This window comes from Magnolia sinica, chromosome 10 (genome assembly GCF_029962835.1).
Source record: "Magnolia sinica isolate HGM2019 chromosome 10, MsV1, whole genome shotgun sequence".
Taxonomy (NCBI): domain Eukaryota; kingdom Viridiplantae; phylum Streptophyta; class Magnoliopsida; order Magnoliales; family Magnoliaceae; genus Magnolia; species Magnolia sinica.
Window position 1 is genome coordinate 2,086,132 of NC_080582.1, and position 20,988 is coordinate 2,107,119.

Consider the following 20,988-nt stretch of genomic DNA (forward strand, 5'->3'; position numbering starts at 1 on the left):
ATCCACGTGCAGTCATACATCAACATGTATCAAGTGGGCTATACGGATGCAAGCAGTTGGCCACTTACACGTGTCCACTATCCACCCCATCCATCATGTGGGCCACACTCATCATTATATCATGTACTATAAAAGAGCATGCCATCCATCACACGTGTCAAACATGCATGCAAATCATCACTCACATGTTAGGCGTGCCATACATCCCATATGGTCTCCCATGTAAACTATAAATTTGTGCAATTAAAAGAATTGAATAGTGCATTGGAGATGGGGATCGAGAAATCTAAACTGCAATTCATACTCGCTTAAAGGACCATTGATATAAACCAAATGTCATAGTCTTCCGCACATTACACCTTTAGAGAAGCACTGAGATGTGAATAAAAAGCTTCAAATGTGTGTAGGCTAGGGGACCCAACCCTACTTTATATTTACTGAGGTGAGGAGTTTGTAACTCATAGAAACTCCTCCCCTTTAGGCTCCACACGAATTTAGGATTCTTAGTCCATCTAAAACACTATGTATGTAACACAATTATAGTGCACCACCCCTTACATGATTTTAGACCAAACATAACTAAGTAGGGTCCACTGGTATGCCCGATCACATTATCCAACCCTTATGGAGATCTAGACCTTGAATCAATTAGGCCCACCTCATAAAATTCTTTCATTCTCCCACCTAGGCCACATTGATCAATGTCAAGGTTTAATTTCAAAACATTTCAAAAATATGTTTTAATTTTAAAGAAAACATCCAAATGGTTAACTAATGTAATTGTTGGATAATACGGGCAATACTTATACAATCTAATCCATCATGACCATTGGTATCGGATCGCGATAGCCATCACAACATTTAATCTTAGCGAAGTGAGACTAAGCATAGTCACAAATACTACCAGCCTTAATGACATCGATCAGGGACTAGCTGTAAGGCTCGTATCCTAGTTCGTTCCGTTCCTTAGACATCCGCAATCCTCCCTGTCGAATTCCAACTACCCGTGACTTGTAACCAGTATTTGCACGCGATCCTGAGTCTTATCCTGTATATTTGAGTCAACTCAACCCAAGACTTGTACCATAGCAACTGCGCCGTCGCTGCGATTCTAATGCCGCATCTTGCCCACCTATATGATACCCAGACTAGGAGTTGTGGGCCCACGTTTATTGTAACGACCTTGGAATTTTTGTGCTAATCTTTCCTTAAGTAGTTGTTTTTGGGGTAATTAGCGCTTTACTTGATTGCTTGTGAAATTCGCATCAATCACTTTAAATTGTATCTGCATGGCTCTAAACGTGTAGATTAGTGAGCGCTACATTACTCTGAAATCTGGGATCCATCGCTAAATCCAGTTGTTCTGGGGAATTTTTGGAAGATCTGGATCGGACCTGGACCGCGCGTCGAAAGTCCGATGGCGATGATCTTAGGCTGTTGCGGTCACCGAGTTGGGCTTGGTCATCCCCTTGAAAATCAAGTCCATGTGATGTTCTGGGTCGTTTTGCTTGAGCTCGGAGTGAAGAGTGTGAGAACGGTTGGAATTTATTAAGCTTTTATTGAAATCTGAGTCGTGTCGCTTGCGCGATGATTTTAAGCATTCTGACCGTTGGATTCTGACCCAATTTCACCCTCTGATCAGGATGGTTGGCCCAGGCATATCTTAGTGCTTGTGGACCTGATCGAGTTTCCGTGACCGTTGAATTGAGTGTGGTCCGCCACGGCTGATCTGAAGAGCCGGTCGGTATGAAAACTCAGCTTGACCTAGATTCATGGTCAATGAGCTTAAGTCCGACCTTTCGTGGTTATAGGCCCACCAGAAGTGCTTCGTTGGATCGAGAAAGGCTTACTTTGGTTGTAACCTAAGTATACCTTGACCCTGGGGTTATTTCCATCATTCTAAGGCCTATATATAGTCCTTAAACCCTAGCTCTCATTTCCATACGAATTTTCTCTAACCCTAGCTTGGAAAGAGAGTGGAAAAGAGAGAGTTAGTGAGAGAGATAAGTTGGTGAATCATCTTGGTTTCTTCCTTGTTCTTCTTCATCTTTGAACCTTTACTTTGAATCGTTCTTCTGACGATTCTGAGTTCTTTTGGGGTAAGTTAACCTAACCCTAACCTGTGTTAGAGCTTAGATTAGTTTTGATGTTGTTGTATCTCATTTCTATCCTTATTTTAGGGTATTCTAGCGCCGTTGACGAAGACAACTCGTCTAAATCAGTTCGGTGGTTCTTTCTTCGCTTAAGGTGCGGACTTTAAGTGTATAGGTTATGGTTTTCAAGGCTTTCAATCCCAGTTAGTGATTTATTCTTGCTATGGATGAGATTTCACATGCCAAATGTCATGTTTACTTTGCTTTCCTGATATGCATGTGCTATATTGAGATTTGTGTATTCTATGTGTATTTATAAAGTACCGTATACGTACAAAATACGCACTTGTGTTTGCCATGATTATTTGTCATGTATGTATGCTAGATGCATGTATGACGACTCCTTGGTAAAAGGAATTGTCTAAGTGCATGTATTTCCAACATACGTCATGTATGTTGTTTCCATGTATGCTAAGTGTTTGTAGAAATGCATGAATGATCTAAGTGTAACTTATTACACTTATTGTGGGCGTTGAGAAGTGATTCTCAATACTCCTACTGATGCGCATGATTTCCTTTATGCAAGTTACTTTCCAAGTTATTTAAATTCAAGCATCTCCTATGCTTACATTTATGTTAAGTTGATATTCTTCAGATGTGTATGTATCATGATTTGAGTTGTTGTTCCAGTACTGTTTTACATTCCATATGAATATCTGTAGTAGTGTAAGATGTTTGGGACTATGCCTTAGTCCAGGAAATCGGTAATTGACCCTATATTCGTTGTTGAGACTGTTTTCGCCACGTAGGACGTATTAGACGAACCCGAGCCGTATTAGAGTTGGCGGCAGTGGTTTGGCCACGCGGAGTGTTTGCGCACTCTATGTCGTTCAATTCAACGTGCGCTCGTGCTAGTCGAGTTCGTCAAGTAACCCGATTGTCCGATGTATGTTTACCATGTATGGACGCTATTGCTTGAATCTAGGGTACCGAACTTACCAGTGAAATCCTAATTAACTATGGTACTTGATCCACTAAGACTCATGAGCCGGACATGGTGGTATGGGACACCGTGGTCGAGCTGTCGACCTACGCTGGGGTGATGAGCCTCCCCGTAGTGACCAGTGAGCAACTAAACTCGTGAGCCTATTATGGTGGTATGGGACACTATATTCGTGCTGTCGGCCTACATTGATTGGTGACGAGCCCTTTGTAGTGACCTCGAGCATACCTGGATACCGCAAGGAGGTGACGAGCTGAATTGTGGTAGTACGGGCATGAAAGGCGTGCATTGATTGGTGACGAGCCCTTTGCTACGACCTCAAATATATGATCGTATGAGATGACTAGGATTGACGACCCTAGTATGGATTACTGTTTGGATGGTGATATGAGGAAGGTATCTTAGCTTCCCAATCCTGCTGTGTGAATTGGACTAATAACAACTTGGGAATCATATCCATGCACCGCATTTGCATGTGCTTTGTAGATGTGGCGCACTTTGAGGCGATGTCATGCGTAACGTAAGATGAAGACGCTGAGGGTGTACGCGTGAGGGCACGCATCATATTGCATTCATCCTTGCATTAACAAGAGTACTTAGGATTTATTTAATTATCCTACTTTATCATTACTGTTTGATTGAACTGATAACATGCTAACCAGTGCCTTATTGTTCCACTGAGTTGATTACTCACTCCCACGTTTCTGGGGCGGTGTTACACACCCACCAGACTCTGTCTTAGGCCCTGATGTTGCAGATGTGGATGCGACGTCTGAGGCAGAGCGGGAGCTGGATGACGACGAGGCTGCCTTCTCCTATATGCAGTTTTCAGACGGGTTCTAGCGAGCCTCGGTCTGTTGCGCGGGATTTTTGGGATTATTCTTTTTGGGAACTGAAATGATGTAAATTGATACTTAAATTTTGTTAAATAACACTTTCACACGATCTGGCTTATATATGTAATTCAGGGATTTACACTTGTACACATTTTACTATAAGTCTTCCGCTTGCTTTGTTCACCTGTCTCTGAATCATATCTGTGTTTTGGCTTAATCTATTCCATGTTTTATGCACTAATACAGTCAACATACATTCATCATTAAATATGTTGCATAAGTGATGTTTTGGAACTCGGGAGCTGAGTTATGCTCGACCCCCGAATTTCAGGGCGTTACATTTATTTTGAGAAAACGCAGCACGTTGTAAATTTTGAGAAAGAAATTTCTATAACCCATCACATCAATCAATCAATCACAAGTTATGTACAATCCATCACTCACCCATACCTCTCTTTTCACCAAGTCAAATAGACCCATATCTAGCCATTCCTTTCTTACCAACAAGTCAACAAGTACCATACCCTCCATGTCATCTCTCCTTACAACACCACTCTTCTCTCTCTCATTTCTCACTCTATCCCAAGCAATCCAAGAGAGAGGACCGACCAAGCTCTAAGGAGAAGCTAGGTGTGGCCCACTTCCTATCCCCTAATCTCCCATCTCCACCCTTCAATCTTTATCTTCCACCATCAAAGAGAAAGCTTAGAAGCTTAACATTTTAAGGAGCCATGAAGGAGCGAAATCAGTGGGTGTTCATAGTACTAGATTGTGTTTTTGATTTAGGGCGTACATGATTTGGGGCCCATATTGATGTATGTACTAATACATGTATTAGAGGGGCTCATAGTGGCGAGGCCCCTCCATCGCTCGTCTCCCTCTCTATATATTTTCTTTCTTTTATGATGTGATGATATGTGTGTGTGGCCCACCTGAGGTGATCAACAATTTAGACTGTCCAGATTTTCTGGAAATCCAGCGAATGGGGCCCACCTTACTGCCCTTTTTTGGGCCAACCAGGATGGAGGGAAGTAACAAATATCAGCTTGGTTTGGCACATGTGGCCCACCCACGCGGGACCCACACGTGATGCATGTGTCTTGCATCCAGGCCGTTCGTCCAAGTCTGGATGCTGGATGCTGGAGCACCCCTTTTGCAAATAATAATAATAAAATAAATAAATAATATAATATATATATTATATGGTGGGCCCCACGTGGGACCCACCTCTGTAGAAGGGGATGGGCTGGTGTACATTTACACCAGCTATATGACTGCTTATTGACGTCACAAGTTCTATGGGTCTGATTCATGAGGTCTGTGTTACATCCAGACCATCCATCCATTTGTATGGACGTTAGCAGGCTGTGGGCCTAATCATCGGGTATGTGCTATATCAGACCATCCATCTGTGGCCCCATGAGCAGCACAGTTGCTGTAATGACGTCAACAAGTCTGTGGGTCCCGTATGATGTATGGGTTATATCCAAACTGTCCATCTATGTGGACCCCACCATCTACATAGTTGCTGTATTAACGACAACAAGTTTTGTGGGTCCGATCCCGAGGTATGTGATATCCCAACCGTCCATCTGTTTTGACAACGGATGGGTCCCACCTTGTTTGTATGTATTCTATAGCCACACCGTCTGTCCATTTCTTGGACGTGGGCCCACCATGCTATATGTGTTTCGGCCGTGCCGTCCGTCCATTCTTTAGACGCGGACCCCACCATAATGTATGTATTCTATCTGCATCGTCTAGCGGCAATGGGGTCCACCTGATGTGTTTCATCCATGTGGTCCAGTGGCAGTAAGCCCACTAAAATGTTTTTTATCCATGCTGCCCAACAGATGTGGACCCCGCTGTGATGCATTTTATCTACGTCGTCCAAATCTGTGGGACCCCACCTTTGATGTATGTTTTGTATGCACACGTATTATCATCCCAACTTCAAACTCCAACTCGGTTATTTCATTCGCATTGCATATTACATTACCTCCCCAGCATATGACATTTTGGGTTGCTGTGCTTCTGCATTTATATGGCCCGGATGAGGTTGACGGTATTCATGGACTCGTCAGGATTTGCATATTGCACTGTATCCTCAGTATATGATATTTGAATTACTATGTCTCCACATTGCATAGTTGATCTACATTACTTCCTCAGTATATGATATTGGCTTATTACGTTTTTGTATCGCATAGCCTGGATAAGGTTGATGGTATTTATGGACTTATCAGTATGTTTCCGCATTACTCTGATATTGCATACTTGACACTTACCTTGCGCACACACGTTCACCACCCTATAAGCTTTCTATAAGCTTATACACGATAGATGCATGCAGGTGACGTTAGGTCGCAGCAGCGTTGAGCTTAAAGCGTGCGACTGTCTTTTGAAGCTTTGATTATTGATATATGTATTTCCCTTTCAGCATTGTATTCAATTGTTTATATTAGTGGATATGTGATGATGATGTTGCCTTTTTGATTTGGGTAAACTTGTGGTTATGCTTCTTACGAGATAAATGTACATTGAAAAATCTTCCTTGTAGGATTTCAGGATCGGAATATAGTGTATAGGCACCAAGAGTCGAGAATGGGGTACTACGGAGGCTATCAGCACTGGATTCGGTGATCTGGAATTATGTGAGGACGGTTTTAGAGTTCGGGGCATGACACTAGAAAGTGTGGTATGAGGATTACACACGTAGTGTGATGCAATATACCTATCCTCATGAGGTCCAGGAGTTTTCACATGCCTCCAATGGAATATGACTTTAATTATGGATATTCAATATAAATTGCGCATATATGAAGAGAAGTATAAATTAACTCTATACTAAGATCATCAAAACTTTACAAATGAGATCTTTTTAATATCTATAAAAATAAAGCACATTCAACTCCCACTAATTAAATACATCTGTGTGATCAATGACTCCCATGGACGTTACACGCTCGTAAAATGATGTGATAGGGAGTCATTTAATGAGTGAATCCATAATAATCTGCTTAGTACCGATGAACTCCACAGACACCATATGATTATGCACTCTTTCCTTCACAACAAGATACTTGATGTCGATATGTTTCGACATTAATGAGTTCTTATTGATGTTAGAGAAGGAAATCGCAACTGAGTTATCACAAATGATTTACAATGGTTTTGAGAAATGCTCCAATACTCATAAAACTAAGAAGAAACATTGTAATCATAATGCCTGATTTGATGCTTCATGACAAGCAATGAACTCAGGTTTCATAGTGGATGAGGCTATTGTTGATTTTTTTTTTTTACGCTTTTTCAAGACATAACTCCACCAACCATCATTAAAATGTAGCCTGAGATGGACTTCTTCATATCAACTTAGCTAGCATAACCTGTGTCTGAGTATCCAACCAACTCTAAATTATCAAACGTTCTGTGTGCGAGTCTGAAGTCCTTTATCTTTTTCATGTAACGCAATACCTTCTTTATAAGTATCAAATCTACATTCCTGTATTGAAAAGATACATGTTCAACATTCCCGCCGCAAAGGTGATATCTGATCGTGTACAAACTTGAGCATACAATGTGCTTATAACTACTAACGCGTACGAAAATTCATTCATACAATTCTTTTCAAATTATTTTTGGGACACTAAAAATGAATGAATTTATCACCATTTACAATGGGTGATTGCCTAGAAGCATAATTTTTCTTGTCATACCTTTTGAGTACCCTATCAAAATAGGTCATCTGTGATAAGCTAAAAAGTCTATGTGATCTGTCTCGAAGTATCTCAATGCTCATGATAAAAAAAAGTGCCAACAAGATCCTTCATCTCAAACCTTTGAGATAGAAACTTTTTGGTATCGCTCATCATTCTAATATTACTGCTAGCTAACAAAATGTCATCAATATATAAAATCAATATGATGAACTTGCTAACATTGATCTTGGCGTAGATATGCTCATCTATAATGTTTTCCACAAAACTATATGAGAAAATCACTTTATAAAACTTTAGGTAACATTGTCGTGATGCCTATTTTAATCCATAAATGGATTTCTTGAGTTTACACATCATGTTTTCTGAGCCATCGACTGCTAAACCTTCGAGTTGCAACATGTATGCGTTTTTATCTAGATCTCCATTAAGAAACACATTCTTTATATCTATTTGGTGCAATTCTAAATTCATGAGTCGTAGGAGCTATTATAATTATGAATTAGTCTTTTTTAGATACATGTCAAAAAGTCTCCTTAAAATCAATCTTTCACACTAATTAAAACCATTGACTATCTTTATATCTTTTGATATTGCTTTTGGAGTTTCATTTGGTTTTGAATACCCATTTACAACCATTCGACTTTATTCCTTGGGGTAATTTAGGAAGATATCAAATTTTATTGTCCTTCATAGATTTTAACACATGCATCCTTCATGGTGTTAAACCATCAAGATGAGTTACCACTATGTTTGGCTTGGGTAAAAGATTCAGGATCCTTTTCTACCCTTATGTTAAACTCATGCTCCTACAAGTATAGAATATAATCATCTGAAATTGCAGGTTTATTCTTTCTTTCAAATATTCTTAACGGCTCACCCTCTTGATTATGATTTTGATTTTCTTCATTAGTGGATTGTAAATGAGGTTTAACGTGGTGATTTGCAGTGATAATCGACTCAACTACAGGATTCATAGCCACGTGGTTCAGAATGACTGTGATAGGAGTTACATCTTGCTCTTACTCAAATACAAAATTTCTAATATTCGTGCTTATACTATTCTCAGTATCCTTAATGAATCTGACATTCCTATTCTCGAAAATCTTAACGGAGTGAGAATGATAGTAAAATCGATAACCTTTTGACATTTTCGAGTATCATATAAAGAAACAGCTTATGGTTATGAGATCTCGCTTTCTTTTATGTGGGTTATCAACTTTACCCTCAGTAGGACATCTCTAAATATTGAGGTATGAGAGACTTGACTTTCTCACATTCCACAATTCAAAAGGAGTTTTACTTACATTATTGTCGAGGACTGTTAAGGATATGAACTGTGGTTTTAATTGCATCACCCCATAAAAATTTTGGCAATATCAAATTACTTATCATGCTACGCACCATGTCCATTAGGATACTATTGTACCTTTTAGTTACACCATTCTACTATGGAGTTCCATTTATGGTGTATTGGGTGACAATGCCACAATATTACAGGTATCTAGTGAATAGTCTTGGATTGCATCCTGATTTGTCATATCTGCCATAATATTCACTACCATGGTCGGACTCGATGACTTTAATCTTTCAATTGAGTTGATTTTCAACTTCAACTTTATGTATTTTAAAATTATTAATTATTGAGGGTCAAATATTACATATTATCTCCCATTTATATCTTGATTTTATGAACATGATAATACTTAATGTTCTATTTTACTCGTGTTTGTGTTGCAAGGTGAATTTAAGAGCTTGGATTGAAAAGGGTGCTAAAAGCATGGATTTGATGCTTAAGAATCACCAAGGCAAGGGATGGATCTTAGGAGACAAAGATTGAAGAATTCACATGCTAAAGATCCAAGAAGACCAAGTGAGAAATGGAGAAAATCAAATATTTGAAGTGAAGAAAAAGAATCCTAAAATTGTCCTGAAAACAAACATATTCTTGAAATTGTCATGAAGAAATATATTCTGAAACTCTGAGTCATTCTGTGAAATTGCGCAGAGTGAAGTTTATTTTGAAAAACTGCGTAAATTTAATGCGGTTTATAGAGTTTTCCAACTAGGTGCGAAAGTTGGAGTTCCACAACTATAAATATGACTCCCTATGATGTTTGTAGGCATCATCTAGGATTTGAGGAGTGGAGCAAAAGCGTAGAGAAGCCGTCGTCAAGAGTTTTTCTTCCTTAGTTGTTTTTATGCTTTTCTTAAGAGATTTTAGTTTAATAATGTCTATGGTTGGCTAAACCTCTTAGCTAGGTGTAACATCCTGAATTTTTACTGTTTTGGATTTCTAAAATTCCTTTAATTTTTATTTTTTAAAAAAAATTAATTAACTTATAATATTACTTATTAACCATTAGGACTCAATGTTAGTGTATACAGGGGTAGTACCAGTAAAGAACCGCACCAGTCTGATTAATCAGTCGTAGGAAGCCAATGAATCTGCCCGATCACTTGAACATCAGGTATAGTGTAACGTCCCGCCTAACCAGAATAGTGTCTTGGGGCGTCCACATAGGATTTGCCACAAGACCGTTTGTTTAAGCTACTCATAGTGAGGTATCACCAATAAATTAGACCAAGATTTGCCCAACTGATTAGGCCAGACGGGTCCTGATAGAACTTGGTGCGGGCCTCCAAGCCAGATGGCCGTTTACACCTAGTGACAGCCCGTGCGGGCTGTACCGCGACGCGGGAAGGTCAGAAAAATCTAAAAATTTAGGGAACCATAGAGCTCACTGGGCTTGTGGACCTTTGCGGACCACGGACCCAGTGGACACCCAGAAGTGGGATCTGGCACTGACTAAATGCACCCCACTTATGCCAGGACCGGAATCTGGCGCTCGCAAATGAAACTGAGATATAAGGCTATCAAGCCGTAGGATCTCTTCTACATTTTCAGAGGAGGTCTAATGAATTTTTCTACACCGATCCACAAACTCTGGGACCCAATCGTGAAACGGTGACCGTTGATCGCAAATCGAGCCCGTGTGACCAAACTCCAGATCCGATCGTCCCCAAATTTTGCGTGGCCCTTCATCGGGCCATGGAGCAACTATCCTGTGAATTTCATAACCAGAGGGCCACCAGAACTGATCCAATCACCGGAATGGACCCCACAGGGCCATTTGAAGATCGGAACCGTTTACTCAAACCCCATAACCGTTCATCCGTTTGTTTCCAAATTTTATATGGCCTCTCATTGGGCCATAAGGCACCTACACACCAAATTTGGTGGCCAAGGGGGTGTTGGGTCCGCTCCAAAGCCAATGAGGAATCCTAGAAGACCATTGTGGGAATTCATTGAAATTAAAGGCCAGAGGGCCCAAATTTAACCGACCTTTCACTAACTAATCAAGGCTAGCATGACTAAATTAAAGATCTAACCGGGGCAGAGTCAGATAAGGCCCGGATCTTGAATAATAGACCAAATCAACCCCATTACTCTTTTAATCTAAAACCGACGGTTTAGAGTGATCATGACCAAATATCTACTTTCACTAGTTATAAATAGGTCACCCTATAAATATAGTTAATCCAAACCCTGATCATTATCCACGAGAAATCTCAATACTTAATTCATTCCAAAAATGCCTCGATTTTTCGAACAAGCTCTAGACCGCTCGTTGGTGGGCCATTAGTTCCAAAATTATAGAGTAATGTTCATCTTACTGGGCTCGACGTCCATCGCGGGAGTCGAACTCAGGTAGTGTCCAGAATCGCTCAACTTGAGCCGAAGGATGAGTGCATGAGAAGCGCAAATACCCTAAAGAAAGGATCTGGAACTTAAGTGAATTGAGTCATCCACTCTTATGCAAAGTTGAGGATTTTGGACCGTCGGTTTGTGACCAAACTTCACACGAGGAGTAAGGATATTTCCCTGCTCATATCCGTATAGTCGTGGCCCCGATCGACCATCGTTGACCGTTGAACAGATTTCTAATCATATCTGTCGATCGGTGCATCCAAATGGCGGGTCGATCATGTTCATACGTAGATCATCATTAAGGCTAACTATCCTACGGTGTATATTAATATGTATACCCTATAGTGGGCCCTAGATCTTGAAAAGACCCTCCCATAGGTCTCGTATAGTAAAAACCCAACACTTGGGGCCATTTCTACCAAATCTGGCATTGTAAAAGGGCCTCATTTGGGCTCTCTCTCTCCCCATACGATTTTGCCTTAGAGAAGGAAAGAGAGAAGAGAGAAAAAGGAGAAGAGAAAGAGGAGAAAGGAGGAGAAAGAGAGAGGAAGAAGAGAGTGAAGGAGGGTGTTATTGATGGTGGGGCCCAAGGGAGCTCAACCTTGCAACTCTCCACCTCTTCTCCAAGAAAACCCTCCACCACAACCATACATTCGCTCCGTTGATCGTCTAGGTAAAATTCTTCACCCCTTTTTCTTGAAATCCATGTATTGAGGAGAGATTAGCATGGATTCTAACATACAAATGCTTGCTTTAGGGATTCTGGCCGTTCAACCCCAAAAATCTCTGCTCCTAGGTCGTTCCCAAGCTTCCAACGAATTCGAAGGTGCGGACTATTACTCTTAGGTAACCTAGCACCAATTTTAATACGAGATTAATGATTTTGATTGCTTGGATGTTATATTTGAAAGCCTAGGGAAATCCTAGGAATTGTATGTTGGTTGGAATGGTATGGATTTATATGATTGGCTCTCTCTCATGATGTCGTTTATGTTTCTCACATGATATGATGTATGGATGATCATATGCTCATGCCGTGTTGATTTTTATATGTTGTTTGCTTCATATTACGTATGATTTCATTACTCTTGTGTACATGATTTCTCAACATGGAGGAAGTGTTAACTTCCTCACCAACCCACACCACACACATACACTTTATTCATAATGTTAATAGTTTGCTTGTTAGAGAAATTTGAATTGTATGTTGAGCAACATGAGAACATGGTGTTGAATATGCTTGATGTTACTTTGGTAGTTGGCATGTTATGAGTCCCTATTCCTATCCTTAGGTTAGTCAGGAATTTGAGAAGTGACGGTAGTCCCATCGATTGGACTATGCTATTGCTAGACCCATGCGTTTGGGCGGGTGTGTGCGGGTGGCTGTAGTTCGACTACATGGGTCCTTTGTGCCCGATGTCACTCGCCTCATGCTCGCCCGACTCAGGTGGTCTAGCCTACTGTCTGACCAACCTTGATTGTTAACCCTGCTTGTTCACACTTGTATGGAACCTGGAACACCCTACAACCGTTGTAGCTCATCAATAACCCACTTGAAATTTGGTCCACAGCCTCGTGAGCCGGGCATGGTGGAATGGGACACTGTGTCCGAGCTGTCGGCCTATGCTGGGGTATCGCACCTCCCCGTAGTGACCGCGAGTGATCCCTTTCTCATGGCACTCCTCATGTGCTTGAAGTCGGGGATGAGGAACCCGACGGGATCACGGACCGCGGGGTCTCGGCCTCACGCATTGGGGGGTCTTGGCCTCGCAACCCGTTTAGGGCATTGATACGTGGGGTGTACCAGATTCCCAAATCTGCTGGATGAATGGACCTAACTAATCACACGGCTAACACGATCATTGCATCGCACTAGTTAGGGTGGCGACTCGGCAGTCGAGGTCGCACTGAGGGAGTGTTGGCATTGGCGATCGTTAGATGGTGTCGCACGAGGGAGTGTTGTGGTGAGGGCATGCATCATGTCATGCTGCATACATGCACATTAATAAGATTACTTAGACGAATGTGATTGTCTGTTTTTCATTAAGATCATATTATAATTGATGCCTGTGATAACTTAAGACTAATAGCACCCACTGAGTTGATCACTCACTCCCACTCTGGGACGGTGTTTTAAAACACCAACCAGACCCGTTCATAGATGCAGGTGACTCAAGGCTTGAGGAGCCTGGTGAGGCGAGCTTCGAGGAGGAGGACGAGCTGTCCTACTTCCAGTTGATGGACGGTTCTCCGTCAGCTTGAGAGGCGGGATTGGATCGCTGAGCAGGGGCTCAGTTTTATTCCTTTTTGGACTTACTATTTTTCACGATTTTGTTGGGTAGCATCTTATGTGGCCCATGTATTCTTTTGGACATGTATATATATATATTTGTATTCGGTCTCTTTCATTTCAGTGGACTTGTGTGGATGTACTTCATGTTCCAGGAGATTCCAGGCTGCGCATTTAGACTGGATCACATATTAATGAAAATTGGCTATAAGTGACCCCGGGAACTCGGGAGTCGAGTATATGTACGACCCCCGATTTTCAGGGCGTTACACTAGGGCTAAGAGGTGAAGCTTGTAGCATGATATGATGTTTTTATTGCTTTAATTCAAGTTTATATTGAACTCTCTTTGATTCTAATTTGATATTTAAGAAATACTTTCTGTTTTTAATGGTTTATTGTGATTCAAATTACAGAAGATCTGTAATAACTTTGAGTATCTTCTCTTCATGTATTGAGATTGTGAAATTAGAAAATCCTGTTGGAATCCTCCCTAACTTTCACAATTCTCTCAGGTTGGTTATGGGATTGGTAAATTCCGTTATTTGCTTTGTCTACTGGGCATGGTTTTGTGATGGAATCACTTTTAGTTCTCACACCTCTCATCTATTGAGAATTAGGTCAAATGAAGTTCAGATTTGATTTTACTGAGATATCTTCCAATTGGATAAGATTGGACTCTAATTCTAGTTGTGTCTTTGAATCAAGTATAGATCTCCCTGATCTTTACAAGTGGATCCTTAGAAACCCTAGTTACCACCTTTGAATTTGTTAGTTTTAATCACTTTACTTACAATTACTCTCTCTATTAATTCAGATTTAGATTCACATCTTTTTCTAGTTCTTCTTCTAATTGCTTTCAGAATACACACGAGATTAGTCCCTCTGGATTCGACCTCGGTCTCACCGAGATTATTACCATATCGCGACCCTACACTTGGGGTTGTTAACATCAATGGCATCTAGTTTTTTTTATAAGATAAATGTACCTAAAATGAGAATATTCATCTATAAAAGTGATAAAATATTTATGTCCATTCTAAGATGTTATAAGGAATGGACCACAAATGTTCGTATATATCACTTTTAAGAGTTTTATACTACTAATTGTACATTTCTTCCTAATTCTGATATGTTTACTCTTAATATAATATGTGCATACTTTATAATCGGAGAAGTTTAGAGAATGGAGAATTCTTTCCCATACTAGTCTTTTCAATCTCTCATAAGAGATATATCTTGATCGCCTGTGTCACAATATAGAGAAATTTTTATAGTCCAATCTTCACTTAGATCATACTTTATTTACATACTGGGTATTCACATTATAACTGTGTGAGGCATTCAAGTCCAATTAGTATATGTTATTAACCATAGTGCCAGTGCAAACCACATTTGAATCATGGTAGATACTAAACTTTCTATTATCAAATTTAGACATATAACCGGATTTGTCTAAAGGAGATTAAGATTGAATTGCGCCTTATGGAAGTATTATAATATATCTATTAGATCCAACATATGACCTGACTTTAACCTAATCTTGTAGACTCTGATTGCCTCTACGTCCACTTTAATGCCATTGCCCCCCACCCCCCCCCCCCTCCCCCCACACACACACACACGCACACACACACACATATGAACATATTGATCACTATGTAGCAGTTGGTGGCCGACTCTACAACATACTCTTTATAGACTTACAAATATTAATAATTGTACTAGAATCTATCTACTAAGAATCTTCTGACATATTTGTTAGATTGGACTCAAAACATATTAGGACATGGTCTTTGTCATTCTCTATGAGCCACTGCTTGAACTTAATGTAGTCTATCACTAGATAGTTCAACTTATTGTAAAAGAAGCAGTTATCCTTTTTAGCTTGCTTATTACTCGATCCATTTCTAGGTTGATAGCCAACGGAACTACCCGTGGATCCCTTTTAGAACCATATTTCCATTTTCTTTTCCCCTTATGTACATGTCCCGAGGTTACTAGATGAACATTATGAACTTTATCTTACTTACTAGACATTTTTTTTCCTTTTTTTGACGTAACGTCATTTACCATGCTTCTTAGAACTAACTTTATGGACTCTACCTTTTTTGGATAATTAGACCCAATTAAAAAGGAATTGAATTGCATAATACTCACATTAGCCAATTTGTTTACTTTGAACAAAATTTATGAATAAAACGGAATATCAAGCAAAATTATTATTAATTGATTGAGGCCATTAATTGAATTGCCAAGAATGAAGATGGGCCCAACAGTCAATCCTGGCGAGAATCAGTCACATCATTATTACTCTTCCTATAGGAGGCAGTTATGACATGCAAGCGACTCTCTTGAACATGAAGCTAAGCAATTTAAACTATGTAAATCTGAGACACTTATCACCTGCGGGTGAAATGGGTTTCTCAGCTTTATACCACCAATGCCGTTTACTCTACATCACTTACGTCCTTGCTAAACGGTGATCGTCTGCATTTTTGTCACTGTTTGCATTGAATGTAAATGCAACTGTATGCAATCCCACTATTGTATCCTAATATCAACAGTCAAAATTTATAAACTCTTTACCGATTGAGGTCATTGTGGTGGCTAACACAATTGTATCTAATTCCATGAATTTAAACTTTAGGATTGCGACTATAATCATGCCCTCAATGGATTATTAATTAAACAATCCGATTTGGCCCTAAAAGTAGCTAGCATCGATTGTTGAAATTTAAGGGGTCTTAAAAGGAAACGAACAACTAAGTTTCTCTCCTTTTTTTAAAAAATCAATGGTTCATGTCAACTTCTGGAGTATGAGTAATGGGCCTACAACTAGACCAAATTGAGACTTTATATGATCTGAACATCATTAATGAGTATCTCAGTTATGACCTTTAATATTCACTGGATGGACAAATGAGCCATAATTGGGGTGCGCATTAGATACTGACAAGGTCAGTAGCCAAATCGCCACTAAAGTGACGTCACCAAGCTCTGTGGACCCCACCATGATGCATGTGTTGTATCCATATCGTCCAACCATTTGTAGAGATCGTTTTATGGTATGAGAAAAATAATGATATAGATCTAAAGTTCAAGTAGACCCCAACAGAGGAAACAGTAGGGACAGTGACATCCACCGTTCAAAACTTCTTAGGGGCCACAGAAGTTTCCAATCAAGTTGATATTTATGTTTTTACTTCATCTATCTCTATGTTAACTTATGAATAAGTTGGATCTTAAAAATACATCATGGTGGGCCCTACAAATGTTTCAACGGTGGGTGTGACTGCTCCCACGGTTTTCTGTGGTGGGTCCACTTGAACTTTAGATCTATATCATTCTTTTTCTCATGCCATAAAACAATCTCTACAAATGGTTGGACGGTATGGATAAAACACACGCATCATGGTGGGGTCCACAGAGCTTGGTGACGTCACTTCAGTAGTGATTTGGCTACTGACCTTGTCAGGATCTAATCCGCGTCCCCATAACTGGCGGTTCATAAATGGGCCCCACTAGATCTCACGATCCAGCAAAGTGAAACAAATAAATAAAATTCAAAACGCTGGATGGGAAGAAGGACGGGGATTGCGTCGTACATCATTAAGTGACCACCGTGATGTATGGGTCTTATCCACACCGTCCATCCATTTTTTAGTATCATTTTAAGTAATACACCCAAAAATGAGGCAGATCTGAGGCTCAAGTGGACTACAGGATTAAACTCTTATCGTTGAAAACTTCCCGGGGGCCACAAAAGATTTGGATATAGTTGATATTTGTGTTTTCTATTCATCCAGGTATATTTAAATTTATAAATAGGTTGGATGGCAAAATAAACATCACGATGGGCCCTATAAAATTTTCAACGGTGAGAATCATTATCACTGCTGCTTCTTGTGGTGTGGTCCACTTGAGCCTCGGATATGACTCATTTTTTGGATTATCTCCTAAAATGACACGAAAAAAATGGTTGGATAGTGTGGATAAGATCTATACATCAAGGTGGCCACTCAGACCCTGGAGCCAGCCATGTTGGTGGGACCCTGACCGTCTGGCCCACCTCAATGCATGCATTGTATATCCACGCCGTCCATCCATTTTTCTAGCTAATTTTAGGCATTGGAAACGAAATAAAGGAAATACTAATTTCAGGTGGACCACACAATTGGAGAAGTTAACATTGACCATTAAAAATTTTTTATGGGCCATAAAAGCTTTTGATCACGCTGATATTTGTGTCTTCCCTTTATTCAAGTGTTTTTAACCTTATCAACAGGTTGGATGAAAAATAAATATTATTGTAACGTCCTGTCTAACCAGAACAGTGTCCTGAGGCGTCCATGTAGGATTTGCCGAAGGACCGTCCACTTAAACCGCTTGTGTGTGGGGTATCACCAATTAATTAACCTAGAATTAGCCTATTAGAGGAGACCTGTCTGGTTATGATCGGACCAAGTGCGGGCCGTCAAGCCAGATGGCCCGTTTACACTTAACAACAGCCTGTGCGGGCCATACAGTAACCAAGGAAGGTCAAAAAAATTTAAAAATTTAGGGAACCATAGATCTCACTAGGCTTGTGGTCCATCGCGGACAACAGACTCAGTGGACACCCAAAAATTAATTATCTGCGCCGTTCCAGCGGCACTTCCCAAATGCAACCCACTCAAGGCCAAAATTGAAATCTGGCACTTGTAAATAAAACTAAGATTCCAGGCTTTCTAGCCGTTGGATCTCTTCTACATTTACGGTGAAGGTCTAATTTATTTTTCTACGCCTGTCCATAAACTCTGGGACTCGATCGTGGAACGGTGACCATTGATTGCAAATCAGACCCTTACGATCCAACCCCACATCCGATCGTCTCCAAATTTTGCATGACCCTTCATCGGGCCATGGAGCACCTATCCTATAAGTTTCATGGCTAGAGGGCCACCAGAACCACCTTAACAATCAGAATTGGCCTCATAGGGTCATTTAAAGATCGGAGCCGTGTGATAAAACCCCGCATCCGATTGCCTTTAAATTTTATATAGCCCCTCATCGGGCCATGAGACACCGAAACACCAAATTTGGTAGCCAAGGGGGTGATAGGGCCACCACAAAACCAATAGGTAGTCCTAAAGGGCTATTGTGAGCATTTGAGGAAACTTAAGGCCAAAGGACCCAAGTCTAGGAAATAAAGCCCTAACTCTCTCATAACTCCCTTCTTTACTACAACCACCAAAGAAAGAAAAGGGAGAGTAAGAGAGTAAAGAGAGAAGAAAGAGAGAGTGAAGGAGAACATTGGTGGACCATAGATCGAGGTGGGGCCCAAGGGAGTCCGGTTCTCGCAACCTCTCACCCCTTCCTCAACAAATCTTTCACCCACAACCGGGAGGACCCCTCTCCACCGATTGAGTAAGTAAATCCCTCACCCCTTTCTTGAAACCCTTGTGTTGAAGAGGGATTGGCTTGGAGTTCTAACATACAAGTGTTTGCTTTAGGGATTTCGGCTGATCGACCCCAAATTTCAAATTTTTAATCCCATTCCACATTCATTGCAGACATGTCATTCCCAATCTTGAGCTAGGATTTGCATTGTAATCCCATTTAGTACAGCTAAATGTCACTGGCCAAACAGGCCTAGGTCTAAGTTCCTCTTCCCAAACTATCCCCTTAAATTCTTCACCTACCTTCACCTTGTTTTTTAATTTTCCCAGTACATTGATAGGAACGAGTCGGGATTTGAGTGATTAGGTGGTCGAAGCCATTGTCCAAGTCCAAATGACCTAATACTCGGTTGAACATGATAGATCCGAATCCTTTGGGGACAATTAGTTGGGGGTGAATGAAAATTTGCTGAAAATAGTGAAACAGAAGAAAAATAGGATTTTGACCCCTAACCAGGAAGAATCTCGTGAAAAGAATAAGCCCACTGCGTAGACCGGCTTCTCCTGCCACAAAATCATATATGGCACCTTCCAGGGGGCCGTACCAACGCCCCGGAAACAGCGTTCAAAGTGGACCATGCCTGGGAACACACAGGCCGACAGGGACCCCGCTCGCCGACCTCGCCCGCCCGTGCGCACCCCGCCCGACTGCCAGACCCCACCCAGCCCACTTGCGTACACACGGGACACCACTCGCTCGGTGTGGCCCCCGCCCACCTCTCCAGAGCGCCTGCGAGACCCCGCCTACTTAGTGTGACCCCTGCCTAGATGTCCAGCAGGCCGGCGGGACCCCGTCCGACCGGCGTGGCCCCGCCCAGCCCCAAATGTTAGTCATCCCTTCTCTCTTCTATGTACACACTTGTGGGGCCATTTCTTTTGCTATTATAGGAATGTTTAGAGCTCATTTCCTCTATTCCCACTTCATCACTCTCCCTCTCCCATCCTCAAAACCAACTTCCAAAAACCATCTCCTCTCCCTCCTCTCCAAACCATTTTCCCACAATCCTTTCTTAAGCATTTCTCAACCCCAATCTCAACCCATCTCCTTCTCCTTCACATTTTCCATCCCCTCTCATCACCCATATTTCTCTCAAGGCTCATTCACAAAACCCCACTCCATACACTTATTCACCTTCAAAACCCATTTTTCTTTCCCCAAGAACCCATTCCTCAATTCATTTCTTAAACATTTCTCAACACCCCTTCCTCAAATCCATTTTTCCTAAACCCATCCAAACCCTTCTCAAATCTCATATCTTCAACTCATCTTTTAGTCCATCTCACTCAACATCCATTTCCAAAATCCACTCTTATACCCATTCTCAAAACCCTCCTTAGGAGCCTTCCTCCATCTTCTCCATTCCGGCAATTCCTTCCCTTATGGGGAAGAAGAGACCGACTTCTGCCGAGCTGGGACCGAGCCAAGAAAGGCGAAGCAAGCCAAAGGCCGATCCAAAGGAAAAGGCAGTCTCGGAAGTCCGATCCAAGCACAAAAACGATGCTCAAAGGGCTCTCGCGATTCAAGCGTCCCAACCATCTGTCGAGGATGTAGGAAATTTTTACGTATGCAATGTCGCCTTTGAAGCCTCCGTGGAGGAGCATCTACTCGAGATTTTCGCTCTACTCAATCGGCTCATGGAAAAGGAATGGGGTCCCATATTCTATGGTGGTTCCCAGGCAGATGAAGGACAAGCCAAGGCTTTCTATACCCGATCAGAAACCCTCAATTCAAGCCCTTAGGCTTTAATCTTGTAGTGGGAAGCAAGAGGTTCCCGTTCAGGATGGCGGACATTTCAGACGTGCTCGGGGTGCTGCTAGGGGAGGTGTAGATTGAGGAGGAAAACTTGGATACGAGTCGAGCTCGCAACGAGTCTTGTGTGGATAGGTTGCCCAGTG